The sequence below is a fragment of the Gadus chalcogrammus genome, chromosome 12, assembly GCF_026213295.1.
Source record: "Gadus chalcogrammus isolate NIFS_2021 chromosome 12, NIFS_Gcha_1.0, whole genome shotgun sequence".
NCBI lineage: Eukaryota > Metazoa > Chordata > Actinopteri > Gadiformes > Gadidae > Gadus > Gadus chalcogrammus.
The window spans coordinates 30406665-30421814 of NC_079423.1; the positions used below are offsets into that span (position 1 = coordinate 30406665).

A 15150-nucleotide genomic window follows, 5' to 3' on the forward strand; every position below is an offset into this window, starting at 1 on the left:
TGGCACTCTAGGACTATCGGTTCTATCAGGTCTCTAAGGTGAATAGAAATATCAAAGCCGTCTGCACCTGGAAGAACATGCTCTTCTTTAGTGGGCTGAGTTATTCTCTATCCAACCATGAGTTAGAAAATATAGGGCCCTATCTTGCATCCGGCGCAAATGACTTAATCACTGGCGCATGTGCTTTCTAGTTTGCAACGGGCGCAGAGCGTGCATTTCCCTCCCGCGCCACGCGTCTGTAAATTAGGGAATAATCTTGCGCCCCATTGCAAGGGGCGCAAGGAGGAGGCGTGTTCTGGCGCAAACGTTCCCTGTTGCAGATTCAAATGTGCTCATGGCTCTTAAGATCTGGCACTCTCATTGGTTTGTTGCACGTTACGCCCAAACCACACCTACGGGTAATTAGGCTACTTCAAACCAACCCTTTTTAGATATGCGCCGGGCGCAAGAGTCATTTTTCGCGCCGGTAAACTAGCGACATTGCCGTAGAACCGCCCACAAAGCTACTTGCGCTTGGCGCTTCTCACTTGCGTTTCAGACTGTTACAATAGGGCCCATAGTCTGAAAGGATCCTCCGACATAACACCCAAAGCATGCTTCAACGTGGGCCAAACGCAGAGAAGCCTGGGTTCTGCTCGTAATTAAAGCCTTATGATTCTAAAGAAGCTTGAAGCATGTATCGCTGTGTCTCCCCCCCCCCCCCCCCCCCCACACACTCCACGTCACTGATACAGCTGGGGAACGTTCAGTTTGTGAAAAGTGTCATCTCTAGCTTTGCTTTGATCCCCACGGTTAACAGCTGAACTTGGTATCTTTATCAGAGCATCTCCGCTGACGAATACCATTCATCAAAGCTGTAAATACTCACTTAGTGGTGAGTTCCAAATGTGTGTAGCCTTTGAATATTGAAATAAATAAATAAATAAATGAAGGAATCAAGTAATCAAGAATAGATAAAGCCATGTGGTTGAGGGCATGCGCCCCCTCACGTGAAACCGCGCATTAATCAAGGTCTCTGTGTTCTGCTGCCCCTAAATTCCTGATTGCAATGGGCTAGCCAGCGCTCGCACCATGCTCCTGTAATAACAATGCTCATTGCCAAAGCTTCTGCTGCTGCATCTCATTTGGGTATAAGGACCCCCGCGCTCTCTGAGGCTATGAAACAGCGCAAGTCTTGTTTCATCAGCGCTGAGCCATTGTACAAAAATCAGCCTCTGCACCAAGCCCGTCGACAGGCACCACGGGGCCGCTCTTATGTCTGGATCACAACTTGCCTCCGTGCGCAGGGAGACTTCAGGCCTGTAAGAGGGGTTGAACTCGCAGTCAGCTCAGCTTTGATCGCGACGATTCCTCGGTGCACCCAACGCTGCCGGTATAAAGTATTGTCTTTTAAATCGCATGAGATTTGACATGAGGGCGTCTTTTCACTAAGAATCTGTTTTGCGTTGTATTATTGTTGATATCATTATCATAATCGTAATTATTATCATTATCATTATTATAAATCGACGGTTGATGTGTTACACTTGGTTTATGGGTTCAGACTAGTGATCTCATTCACAAAGTGCTTTTTTCATTTGGATGTGGATCGTCAACAACATCGTCTCCTGCCTCTCCCCCTAACCCTAACCCCAACCCTAACCCTAACCCCCTAACCCTACTCCCCTTACCCTAACCCCCTAACCCTAACCCTGCGTTCACACCAAAAGATGCATTTGCTGCCCGAACGCGTTGACGCCTGAGTTTTGCGGCGCGTCAAATCATGTTTTGCGGCGCGTCAAACTTTTGACGCGCGTCAAAAGTTGAAATATTTCAACTCGAGCAGCATTTGACGCGCCGCAAAATACGTGAACGCGCCCTTCGCCCGTGCCCGTCAGCGGGCACGGGCATGCCGCGCCGCAAATCAGATTTTGACGCGCGTCAAATCAAGTTTTGCTGCTCGTTTTCTCGGCAGCAAATGCATCGGCAGTAAAGCAGCAACGCGTCTCTACATTCACTTTGAATGGGATCACGACGCGTCAACTTTTGCATCTTTTGGTGTGAACGCAGGGTAACCCCCAATCCTCTCCCCCTAACCCTAAACCCCTAACCCCCTAACCCTAACCCTAACCCCCAATCCTCTCCCCCTAACCCTAACCCTAATCATAACATCAGAAAAACCACAGGCCTCCTACCTTGTTCCCCTTTCAACTAAAGGCTTTGTTCTTCAAAATATTATTATTTATTACTTTCTTTATTATTTATGGTCTATTTGACAGGGACAGATGTAAATAGACAAACTGAGAGCAGCTATCCGCAAGTATCAATGTGTTTATAGCGGAGGCTAATTTGCAACACCCGTCCCTAGCAGGGCTTTTGTGGTAAAAAAAAAAACAGATTCAAACCACAAGGTAAAAAGAAGTTCAACAGAAAGCAGCCAGATACAATAAAGCACAAGATAAAAAGAAGGTTAAAGAGGTTCAAAAAAGCATTCAATGTTAGCATGACACCAAGACCTCGACACTTCTTCATCTGAGTGTAGAACTTGTAGTGAGATACGCAGTGTGAGATTGGGGTCTCATCTCATTTTGATATTCCCGGTTGTGTGTGACCCAGTATGTCTGACTGGAAACAGATGGTCACTGGTCAATATTTTGGCACAGAGGCACAGTGGGGGGCAACTAGTGAGGGATTCGTGGACCATTCCCCCCGAACCTTACTGCCCGGAGGCGGAGATCGTTCAAACCACCATACCCACCACATAGTCCCAGAGAAAGGACCAAGTTCCTTTAGGTCGGGTTGGATTCCCGACGTGGGTTCCTTTGGTTCGTGGTTAGAGTTCCAAGTTCTGTCTGGGTTTGAGTCCTAGAATCTGGATTGGAGTCCCAGAGAAAGGACCAAGTTCCTTTAGGTCGGGTTGGAGTCCCGACGTGGGTTCCAGAGAGACTGTTGATCTGATCTTAAATACATTGCACTTTCAATTTTACTTACTAAAAAGCCTTTTTATCTTTCAATTTAATTTTCTATTTTTACCAGAAAGATACATGATCTGATACCAGAGAGAAAGGATAAGGTTTACTAGAATTCGGGATCTGATCTTAAATACATTGCACTTTCTATTTTACTCATTTCTTTGCATATGTTTTCTTTTACTTATCTATTATTTTAATTTATTGTATGACAATGTTTATATGTGAAGCACTTTGAGTCTGCCTTGTGTATGAAAAGTGCTATATAAATAAAGTTGCCTTGCCTTGCCTTGCCTACCTTCTGTCTTCTCCACCTGATGACAAGCACGCAGTCGCACAGAACAACAGCCCTCTTATCTTATCGATTTAGTGGAAGATTACTTCCTCCTCGTAGGTCAGCGATGTCCACAGACTTGGCTTATCACGCCCAGCAGCGAGTGGCACAGCAAGACCATCGTGCACGGGCAAAACAGAAACTGATTATTGTACATAGTGTCCTACAACTGTGCCTGCAACAGGACGCTTGCTCTTCAGAGAACTAGACTGCTGTTGTAGAGTGAGCAGGAACCTGAGCTAAAATACGATTTGATATCGTAGGTTTAGTGAACAAATGTCATCACCTCATAATGTTTGTTTACTTGGTAGGCCAGTAATACAAATGACAGAACACTCAGAAAAGGTAAGGTCAAAATAAATAACCAACGACCCTTTTATACCACATTTTCCAATTTCCTGGCTCATTATTAATATTCTTTTGACATGTTTTTCTGCACAGAACATGTTTTTCATCTCCCATCAACCCAAACCCAAACCCTTTGAATATGGCTGAATGCCGACGCCTTTCGACTTTTAGAACTATCAATCCAAGTGGCATGAATGGCCATTCAGATGTCAAGGAAATGTCTCAATCTCGCTCGCCCACGTTGGCTCTATTTGGAAAAGTACTATTGATTAGTAACATTAGGATTGTTAGATCATGTATTGCACATATGTAGTGCACATTTGTACATTTATTTATTGCATGCCAATCTGTCTCACAAGCAATTCCCAGAAGGGGCGTGTGTGTGTTTTTTTCTGGGATGTCATTCACATGTACATGTCACACGATCCCTGGCCGCAGTTGGCTGGTTGATCCATACCATCTCCACTTGGAAAGGAAGTCGAAGTGTATTAGACCCCTGCACTTGACCTTCTCAAAAGCCTACTAAGAGCCTGAGATATATTTACTGCCCTAGGGATACTTAATTATCCTTCGTTAGCATCATCCAGGTGTGGACAGGGAAGCGCTAGGCTCTAGTGTTTACCTTTATGTGACAAAGTGGTAATCGCTTGTCAGTAGATGTGGTAGGACATAACATGTTAAAAGAAGCTTTTCCACGCCGTGCCAAAGATTGTCTGTACATAATAGTATCGTAGGACGTTTGATTTTCATGTGTCTAAGCTGCTGATGTAGAGTCGGTAAACACCTGAGTTAATATTAGATATTAGCAAGACGGTTGAGGGAACAAAGGTTGTATTTGTTCTCTTAAAAAGTTTGATACTTTGGCCCAACCTTAAAACAAGCAAACTCTAAGAGAAGGGAAAATAAATAACCAACGAGATTGCAACAACTATTGGTTAAATAATCCACAACATTCTCCAATTTCCGGGGTCATGATAAATCTGCCTTTCACATTTATTTCTCCACAGAGCATCTTTTCCATTCCCGTTATGACTTCCAGTCCCCTTAAATATGGCTGCATGTTTAAGGCTCACATATCCAAATGTGGCGTTATCTCCTGAGGTCGTGTCCAATAACAAAGTCAAGCCGGTATCTTCAAAAGCCAATGATGAAATTCAGTTTGCTCTCCCGGAGGATTGGAATATGCATATCCTGGCATCAATTGAAAGGCAAGTGGTGGCTGAACGTGAGGGCCTCTCTCTAGGCTCCAGAGACTGCTCGGGCTCCATCCCCATGAAATAACCTCCTTCCAGTGCTCTCCGTGCAGCCTGGATGCGCCAGTCTTCAGGTAATCCATGGTGTAATAAAATAAAGACAGATGTTGGATAAGACACTAGCTAACTGGCAATGCTTGATGGTAAGCCTCAATCTTTACACAGATTCTGCTGCTACTTTAAAAAAGGTGAAAACAACGTGAACAGAGAATGGAGAAGGATCAAACATCGTTTATAAGTGGCTTTGATCTTTAAGATGCTCTCTTCTAAAAGAAAAAGACTGTGAAAGATTAATGATGGCCGGACAGACTGAGAGATATATAGATAAATGAATTTACTGACGGACAGACAGACCGACAGACAGACAGATAGATAAATTATAAGGCCGACAGACAGTGAGGCAAATAGAGAGATATTTAGAGAGAATGACAGACAGACCGACAGACAGACAGATAGATAAATGATAAAGCCGACAGAGAGAGAGGCAAATAGACAGACAGATATCCCATATATTGTGATGTCTCTTTTGTTGTCCATTTTATTCGGGGTTTCATCGGGAAGAGAGTTATTTCCAATAGGTGTTATTTATGATTGTGGTTATTTCCAGATGGTCGTTATCTCTGTGGTGGTGTTATTTATATTTCGCCGCCATAAAAGGGGGATGGGTACCCAGGGCCCCAATGGGGCGAGGCCCCTCCAAAAGCCTGGGATGAAAAGTAGTTACCTGTTTTCAACTTTTATTTCGAAGTAACTAGTGTTGTAAGTCCCTTTAAACAAGCAAATCGTGAGTTGAGCGACTGCTAATGCTGGAGCGCTAGTTTGCGCCACGATAGTCACGTTTTTTCCCCAAGAAAGAGAGACTGGGGACACAAAATTTGAAGAAAGAGGTAAGGTGAGCCCAACAGTTGAGGAATGTTCCAGGCTATTTTCCGCCGTTTTTTTAGTTTGAAGGCAGTCAGCAAGGAATATAGGTTTGAGCATAATTGCATCGTATAACATGAATTAATCAATATCATTGATTAGTCAACATTGTACCTCCAATGTAATTTGACTATGTATATCAAATAGATAAAATACCTAGCAAATAAATTAAATACCTAGCAAAGCTTGACATCATGAAACGCATGGCCCTTAGTTTCAGAATCAGACACAGAGATTGGATCAGAGCCTCATCCTCTCCTGAGATTACTGAGGATGTGAGTTCATATCTTGGCAACTAAAAGTCATTCAAAGTAATAATTTGAAACCCTTTCACCTGAAAGGAGCTTAACAAAGCTATTATCAAGTAGCCTGTTATATTGTATGTTAGCCTGTGAGCAGGTTAAGAGGCTAATAGCAATCCTTCATGTGTCTTGCTTCTAGAGGGGTCTGTCCTCGTAGCAGATAGTGAGCTAGAAGCTGTGACAGAGGATGATGGAGGCGAAGAGACTAGAGTGAAGGCGAATGTAGGGTGAGGAGAAGGCTGAGGAGAGGACGGAAGAGGAAGGGGAAGAAAGGGAGAGAACTGCAGCACAGGATTTGCCAGAGGAACCAGGACGATGGCCAGAGAAGCTTGCTGATCACCAAAGAGGGAGAGTCTGTTTGCACACTGGCAAGTAAAGAGGCAGAAAAAACAGGCACAACCAAGATGGCACCCAAAGATATTGAAGGCAAACCGTTCCAAAAATAATAAATACCTTTTTAAGATTCATGAGACGTATGGATCAAGAGACTCCCGCGTACGACTCGGTGTGCAGTTCGGAACATTGATGGCGGCGGTCTTTTAAGTGTGAGCATGTGAGGTGTGGTTCCCCTTTTTGTATTATGGTCTGCTATGTTTTTTAACAATGGTTTCTGAGAAATTTCTGTTTAGGACGCGTCAGCCAGCGACATATTTGATTTAATATTAGGGCATGATCATGGGAAATTAGTTACAGGCAGCAAAGTTACCAAGGATACATTCCGTGAGACAATGGGTGATCAAGATTCTTATAGGGAAACGTTTGCCTTTTGGGTAGGGAATACACAGGTAAGTGGGAGTGACCATAGTGGAGAGTTTAGGATTGGCGGGAGAGGCCAAGTTTACTGCAATACACTATGGGAGAAGTGGACATGTCTGCAAGTCTGCAAGCATGGCTGCAAGAAGGTTAAAGGAATCTCCATAACAAAGAAGTCAGTCGATTGGCATGGCCTAGTATCAGACTTAGTGGCTCCAGTGGGAATGTAAATTTGAACTTTCTTAACCTCTCTCAGTTAGAGAGAGGAAGGGATGTATCTTAAGATACATGGAGAATGTATACAGTTCCTTATAATGTGAATAGTAATTATATAAACAAGGTCAATATAATTTGTATATGATTGTATATTATAGTTATGATTGATATTTCCACGACCAAGGACAAAACTATTTGGGACTTGTGGACAAACGATTTAGCTTTAGAGAGAGATATGTACCTTGGGGGGTGGGGGGGGGGGGGGGGGGTAATCAGGTGTGGGGACCAATCACACGGCTGTGATGACTGCGTCACATGAGGGCGTGTAATGTAGAGATAAAACAACCGACAACGGGCGGCAAACTTTAGTTTGGACGGGAGAAACAAGAGCCCTGTCTGACAACATGCCGCTCGTCTGCCGTGAGTACATCCTAACGCAGCTCGCATTACAGCATCAGACATTTAAATGTGAGTCACAGTCTTGTATCTGTTGCTAAAGTTGATTTTTCAGGGCCCAGAAGTTACGGAGTGGAGGATAAGAAGCAACAGGATGACTACCGTCCATGTATGTAAATATTGTCTTTGAATATGTTTGCTACGTAATATTGTATTTATGTGTAAAAAAATGTGAATAACTATAGGGGCCCGCTGTGTCAGGTTTGTTTGATACAGTTTCGATGAATATTCACCGACCTTTTGATGGGGCGACAAGTTTCGAAGTCGGTGAGGGGGAGACTGCTAGCAGGGGTAAGCTAACAACACGGATTATGCTTCATAAAATGGATAGAACTGTTCTTTTTTTTATCTATAAAGGGGTGTCTAATGCTGTGTTTTTTTCACCTTTTAGATACCCTAATCATGCCCCCGAAAAAAACACGTTTCATCGAAGAGATCTAAAGATGTATCATGGAGAAATAAGATGTACAGCCCTATTTTGGGCAGTGATGATGTATCAGAACCAGGGCCGTTGGACTGCGGGTGTAAGGTGGACAGTTGTGGGGGGGGGGCCAAGGCAGAGGGGGGCCCATGGGAATAAAAAAAAGAAAACAATTCTGCGCAGGGGGCTGGTAGGGGGTATTCGGGGGAGGGGGGGGGCCCATCCGTACCTCTTGTATACAGGGCCCAGAATTTGGTGTGGCGGCCCTGATCAGAACCAGGACATTATGTCACTGAAAGTTATCCTTCCAACTGGGTTCCAACTGATAGGGAACGGCTACGATCCCCCCTTTATGACATCCCGAGGAGGTTCAACGATAGTTTGCCATCTGGTTAACTATAGTTATAGTACTATAGTTTTATCGGGGATGCTGTTCTCAGCATCCTGATAACACTGCATAAGAAGTCCTTGCTTTTGCCAATGCTTTGGACTTTCCCTTGCGGAGCTCTTAGAGAGACGCAGGGCAAACTCCCATCTGATGCCTCAGATGATTGTATTTTAGGCCTCAGATTATTGTATGTATGTTTGCATGTTTTTTGTATGATTGTTGTATGTTTCATGTTTCATTACTCAATTAAATTTGTCTAATTGTTCAAAGTTTGGATGACTCTTTATTGTTCTCAGTTTATAGAGAAATGATTATATGTGCCAAAATTCCCACCACAATGCTTATTATAGAACTTGTGGATAACGAATCATTCACAGGAAACGATGCTCAGCATCCTTTCAGATTTCAGTATTTCAATTGTTTAGCCCTTTGCTGTGACAGACAATAATTTCCAGCTTAACCTTTTCAACCTGAAATTAGAAACAACTTGTATACCACTATTTCCAACTTCTTCAGGCTACAGGCTGTCACCTGAAAGATAGAGACGTAGCCATTAACCGCAAAGAATTGGAAGATGGCTACATGAATTGGAAGATGGCTTGAAGCCGTTGAAGTCTGGGGGCCAGAACAGACGATGCAAATGCAAACTAAGGCCTTAGTTTGCGTTTGCACACATACATACATGTGATTAAATGTTTTATAATCTCTGTTTCTCAAAGACATGTATCAAATGTAAAATGACAGGAGGGGCCAGAAATGATCTGGAGGAAAGGCACAGTCACGCACACTCAAATAAAGGCGATAAAGGCGAAAGGCTCCAGACGAAGCGCGAAGCAAAGAAAGGCGTGCAGAAACCGAGCGAGCCACGATATGCATGTATGTCATGACCCCCCTTCCATGTCACGAACAACTACTCGGGTAGACGTGGACCTGGCCCTACATGAAGCCCCTCTGCTGTGACCATTAGCAGCGGCAGGAAAATAAAAGTTTGTTGAGCCACTAATTGAGAGCGCTCGGGGGAAACAGGGGAGCCTCGTTTGCTGGTGCGGCGGCGCTGACCTTTCCCTGCTACGCTGGCCCTGATAACGATCTTCCAGCCCTGGAGGGGACAAAGGTTGAGCTAGAATACCAGCCAGTGTTTCACGCCTTTATCTGCATGCTCGCCATGAAATAGAGGCGAGGATCAGACAAGTGAAAGCAACGGCATACACAGCAGGCAGACGCAGGCGCGTGCACCGTGCCACCAATCACAGGTGCCCGTTGTCACCCATGTCTGGGGCCGTAATTATCGCAGGGTGTCAGGCCCCGGGGAGGCGATGGAGAGGTGGGGGTGGAGGAGGAGGTGGAGATGGAGGAGGAGGAGGTGGAGGTGGAGGAGGAGGAGGAGGAGGAGGAGGTGGAGGAGGAGGAGGAGGAGGAGGAGGAGGAGGAGGAGGAGGAGGAGGAGGAGGAGGAGGAGGAGGAGGAGGAGGAGGTGGAGGAGGAGGAGGAGGAGGAGGAGGTAGAGGAGGTGGAGGAGGAGGAGGTGGAGGAGGAGGAGGTGGAGGTGGAGGTGGAGGAGGAGGAGGAGGAGGAGGAGGAGGAGGAGGTGGTGGAGGAGGTAGAGGAGGAAGAGGAGGAGGAGGAAGAGGTGGAGGTGGAGAAGAGGAGTGCCACCAGCTACTCCCTCGGGTTGTCAGCTGGTCTGATTGACAAGGCACTAAAAGGTTCCTTCTTATCTCACAGTTCTTATCTCTTGGACTTTATGCAGTATTTCTGACACAATAATAGCAATATATGTTTATGAAAACATGTCATTATCTCATCGGTGTGTACGATACATCCAATAAAATCTGATTGAGTGTCGTGATTCATACGGAATCGTAGAGGAAGAACTGATTAATGATGTGTTCAGCAATGTTGTGATCCGATTCAGAGAACGTCTGATGCCTTTTCATTGAGTGGTTATTCAACACATCCAAAGTTAACACCCCTTCAACCTTCTGTCTTTCTAAGATTGGGCTCAGCTTCTCCCAACCAGGTACGGTTGCATTTAATAGTGTCAGGGACTTTGCGACAGGTGTGAAATATATCAAATAAAGACTGATTCCCAAGTTGGCTTGTGCCAGGAAAAGAGGGCTGTCTGGCTCCAATGTAGGTCAGCCCAGTTCCTGCTGTGAATCGAATCTGTGGAATCCACATGGGATACTTCACGGCTAAATCTACCCTCAGCATCGGAAATGGCTTTGAGCTATTCTCTTTACCTGCCTTCTAAAAACAAAACAAAAGACAGTGCTAGATGCCAAGCAGGTCTAAGCATTCTAACATGTAAGAAACCACTGGGGCGTTTTTTACATGAAAATGGGGATCTATTAAGAGCTATCAAGTGTGTGATTGAATGTTTTATAATCTCTGTTTCTCAAAGACATGTATCAAATGTAAAATGACATGAGGGGCCAGAAATGATCTGGAGGAAAGGCACAGTCACGCACACTAAAACACGCATACATACACATTAGTCTCTCACACCCTCAAACACACGTACACACACACACACACACACACACACACACACACACACACACACCACACACACACACACACACACACACACACACACACACACACACACACACACACACACACACACACACACACACACACACACACACGGATACAGAAACACACTCAAACATACGTACACACGCGCAGGGATACAAACACACACAAGGACACCCATACACACACATTCACGGATACAAAAACACACAAGGACACACACACACACACACACACGCACACATACTTAAAACAAAAAGGAAATGAAGTCTGTTTTTTTGTGAGAATTTGAGAGTATCAATTGAGTTGCCCCTGTCACATCTCTCTGTGGTGCAGTCGTGTTGAAAGCATGGCTTCAAAGAATGCTCAGAGGAAGTCTGAGGGTTGCGGCGTGCCTTCTCTTGGCTTAGAACGACACACATCAATAAGGCATGCTATGCTAGGCTAATTACTCTGGAGAACAAAAGTAACCCCAGCAGAAGTTAAGAGATGATCATCAGAGAAAAAGGATGGGGGAGTTCTCAGCAATGGTAGGAATGAATCGTAAATGATTGAACATCAATTCAGTCAATTATCTAATTCAGTTGATTATATTTGATGGAAGAGACAGAATGTGGTCTTCCATCAAACAACCCACACAATGCAACACGAATACAATCAGATGTGACTCACAGGTTCAGGCATGGGCCTGAAACTGTAATAAACACTTTGTCGTAGCAGCCATCTCGACGCACACTCGGGGACAGCTCTCCTGCAAGGCAGGAGAGGAGCACCATAATGTTCTTCTACTGCAACTCTTACAGTACACCGGATTTGCTCACATCAGCACCCTGCGTCCTTTACCTGGAGGAGGCCAACTAAAGACGCCTATGGAGAGTGGCAGTCGCCTAGGTGGCGTGTAGCATGGACATTGCGAAACCCATTTACTTTAGGCAGTCTTAAAGGTTGGGGGGAGGACTCTCTCAATCAAAGCCACAACAAAATCCTTAGTTTGATGACGTTGTTTCCGTTGAAACTCGATCTGACGCGACTCACGATCGAGGACCAATGCATGACAGTTGGATTACGTTTGTTCACGTAATGTCATTTCAATGCAGGTTCACTAATGTCAGTCAAAGTAGCATGAACCTGCCAAGTTTAAATGAGCTGCAGATGAGTTATATGGAGAAGTACATCATTGGCTTAGTCAGTCAAGCACTGTTATCCGTGGTCAAAACAATTGTACAAAATATAAAGTTTTCAGCGTATTGAACGTTGCTATAACTTTATATCGTAGCACGTCGTAGTAGGCTTTATCGATATTCAAATGTCACATCACTAATTAAGGTATGTGGCCTTCTGTAACAGTTTTCTCTGTTTCGGCACTCAATTTCTGCACTCAATATTAATAAGTAAAAGTACTTGTACTAACCCAAATCTAAAACACATGACATCCCTTTCAATGTAGCCACATAAATATTGTCAGCTGATCATATCCTCTCTGTGTCTCAAGATTTAAGTGCTTCTGTTGACATATGAATACTGTGTGTTGCAGAAAAACGGATAGGTCCTCATTGGATTTATCAATGCCAATCGCAGGAGTGAGCAGGATAGTGAACAGGATACCTGAGCCATACCCAGACCCAAATGGCCAGCACACTTGGTTCATGGCAGCACAGTTATAATTACCGTTATCAGCATCAATCCTATTATATTCTTTAGAAATATATTCATTTTTATAGAATGAATGGAAAGTAATTTCTTTGCTCATTTTATAATTTATTCTTGTTATAATATATATGATATGGTTCCATACTGTGTTCTCTATAAGGCATTGCCTATTCAAATATAGTAAAAGTATGACGGATTAAATACTGAAGCAATGTTTTTATACACAGTACAAGACATTTTTATCTATAGAAAATGATATTTGTTAAAAATGATGCTTTGCAATGGATGTATTACAGTAACATTAAAAAGTGTAGCTCGTTCAGTTGACCCGTTGATTTTGGGGTTCGGAGGAATGAGGTTGTAGTTTACGCCTAGTCACTCGTAGTGTAGAGTTGGCCCCTGAGAGGTCAAATACATTCCATTCAGATGAGGAGAAATAACCATAATTTACCATCTCATAAAAATGTAGACCACGTTCATACCACTATTCAATCAGGCATAAGAGTGGCATATCCAACTTCTGCTATTACAGTCTGATAATTATATAGTCCTCACTCCTCATCAAAGTGATATATTCACATTCTGTGGAATGCTAAAGGACTTTAGTGTATAGCCTCGTGTTCATGTAAAACCCACCAACACCACATAACCTTTATATAACATCCCCTTTCATGTAGGACTTGTGATGATATTTCTGAAATGGAAAGGCCTTTCATTCCAGGCTCCAGGAAACAGTGGAGAGGTGATGTACTAATAAATTATACTCCTTACCTTTCTGATGAGGCTGCTACTGATTAAGGGGAAATTACGCCATTAAGACTCGACAAAATTGCCCAGGATGGTTTCCTTTCAAAAGTATGGATTTCCCTGAGTTTAGCAATGGTTGGAAACATTTGGGATTGAGTAAGTACTCAAGAAAAGACAATACATAACATAGATCTAGTCATTTTTACAAGCCCACCACCACCACACAGAAATCCGACTGATCTGTATAAGAGTGGGCCGTGTGACTGAGCTGGTCCTAAAGTGGCAAGACCGTCCATCTCCCCCATGATCACCAACATAGTTAACTCCTCCCTCACTACTGGTACTGTACCCCCCACTCTCAAGCTGGCTGCCATCACTCCCATCCTGAAAAAACCCTGGTGCTGACCCAACTGACCTTAACCATTACCGGCCCATCTCCAATCTCCCTTTCATCTCCAAAACACTTGAAAGGGTGGTTGCCGCACAACTACAGTCCCACCTTGACACAAACAATCTCCACGAACCGTTCCAATCTGGCTTCCGTCCAAAACACAGCACTGAAACAGCCCTAGTCAAAATCACCAACGACCTCCTCCTTGCAGCCGACTCTGGATTACTCACCATTCTCATCCTCCTCGTCCTCCTCGATCTCAGCGCAGCATTCGACACCATCTCCCACCCTCTGCTCCTGGACCGCCTGGCTGGCATTGGGATCACTGGTGCTGCACTCTCCTGGTTTACATCCTACCTCACCGGCCGCCAACAATTTGTTCAACTAAGCAACCACAAGTCTGGGTGTTCAGGTGTCTCACTGGGTGTCCCCCAGGGGTCAGTCTTGGGTCCACTCCTGTTCACCACTTACCCCGCTGGGCACACTCCTCCGTCACCATGGGGTCCATTTTCACTGCTACGCTGACGACACACAGGTCTACATCTCCACCAAACCCACCGCTGCCATCCCCCCCACCCCCCTTATCACGTGCTTGGAAGAGATCCGGAGCTGGTTGACCAGGAACTTCCTGAAACTCAATGGAAACAAGACCGAGGCCCTGCTCATCGGATCCAAATCCACCCTCACTAAATCACAACACACCCCAGCTCCACTCATAATCATCGATGGATTCCCAGTACCCTTCTCCTCCAAAGTCAAGAGCCTCTGCGTCATCCTGGACAACACCCTCTCATTCGCACCCCATATTCACAACATCACCCGGACTGCATTCTTCCACCTCCGCAACATCGCCAGACTCCGCCCATCACTGACCCAATCCAGCACTGAAATCCTAGTTCACTCATTTGTCACATCACGCATAGACTACTGCAACGCCCTCCTCACCGGACTCCCCACCAAACTCATCAACAGACTGCAGATCATTCAGAACTCAGCCGCCCGGATCATCACCCGCACCAAATCATCTGACCACATCACCCCTGTCCTCATCCAACTTCACTGGCTCCCAGCACACTACCGCATCCAATACAAAACCCTACTCCTCACCTACAAAGCTCTCCACAACCTAGCCCCCAGTTACCTCTGCGACCTCCTCCAAGAATACACTCCCTCCCGCTCCCTCCGCTCAACCTCGGCTGGATACTATGTATCCCCACATCACGACTCACTACAATGGGTGCCCGGTCATTCAGCTGTTCAGCACCCAGGCTCTGGAACTCCCTCCCCCCACACATAAAACAGTCAGACACCATTACAACCTTCAAGTCACAACTCAAAACTCACCTGTTCACCTGTCTAACTGATCACTGTTTTGATTGTTTGTTTGTTTTGTTTTGTCTTGTTTTTGTTTTATTTATTTTTTTATTTATTTTTTTATTTATTATATATACTTATTTATTTTATTGTTTTGTTTTTTAAACGAT

General features: G+C 44.6%; 1 long non-coding RNA gene across 1 annotated transcript; it reads left to right on the plus strand.

Annotated features, from left to right (window-relative positions):
* The first annotated feature begins 7452 nt into the window (after positions 1-7452).
* Positions 7453-8060, plus strand: LOC130393991 (uncharacterized). The gene is made up of 4 exons (XR_008897193.1): positions 7453-7495; positions 7587-7640; positions 7733-7822; positions 7923-8060. It is a non-coding gene; the product is annotated as an uncharacterized LOC130393991 (long non-coding RNA).
* The last annotated feature ends 7090 nt before the right edge of the window (positions 8061-15150 follow it).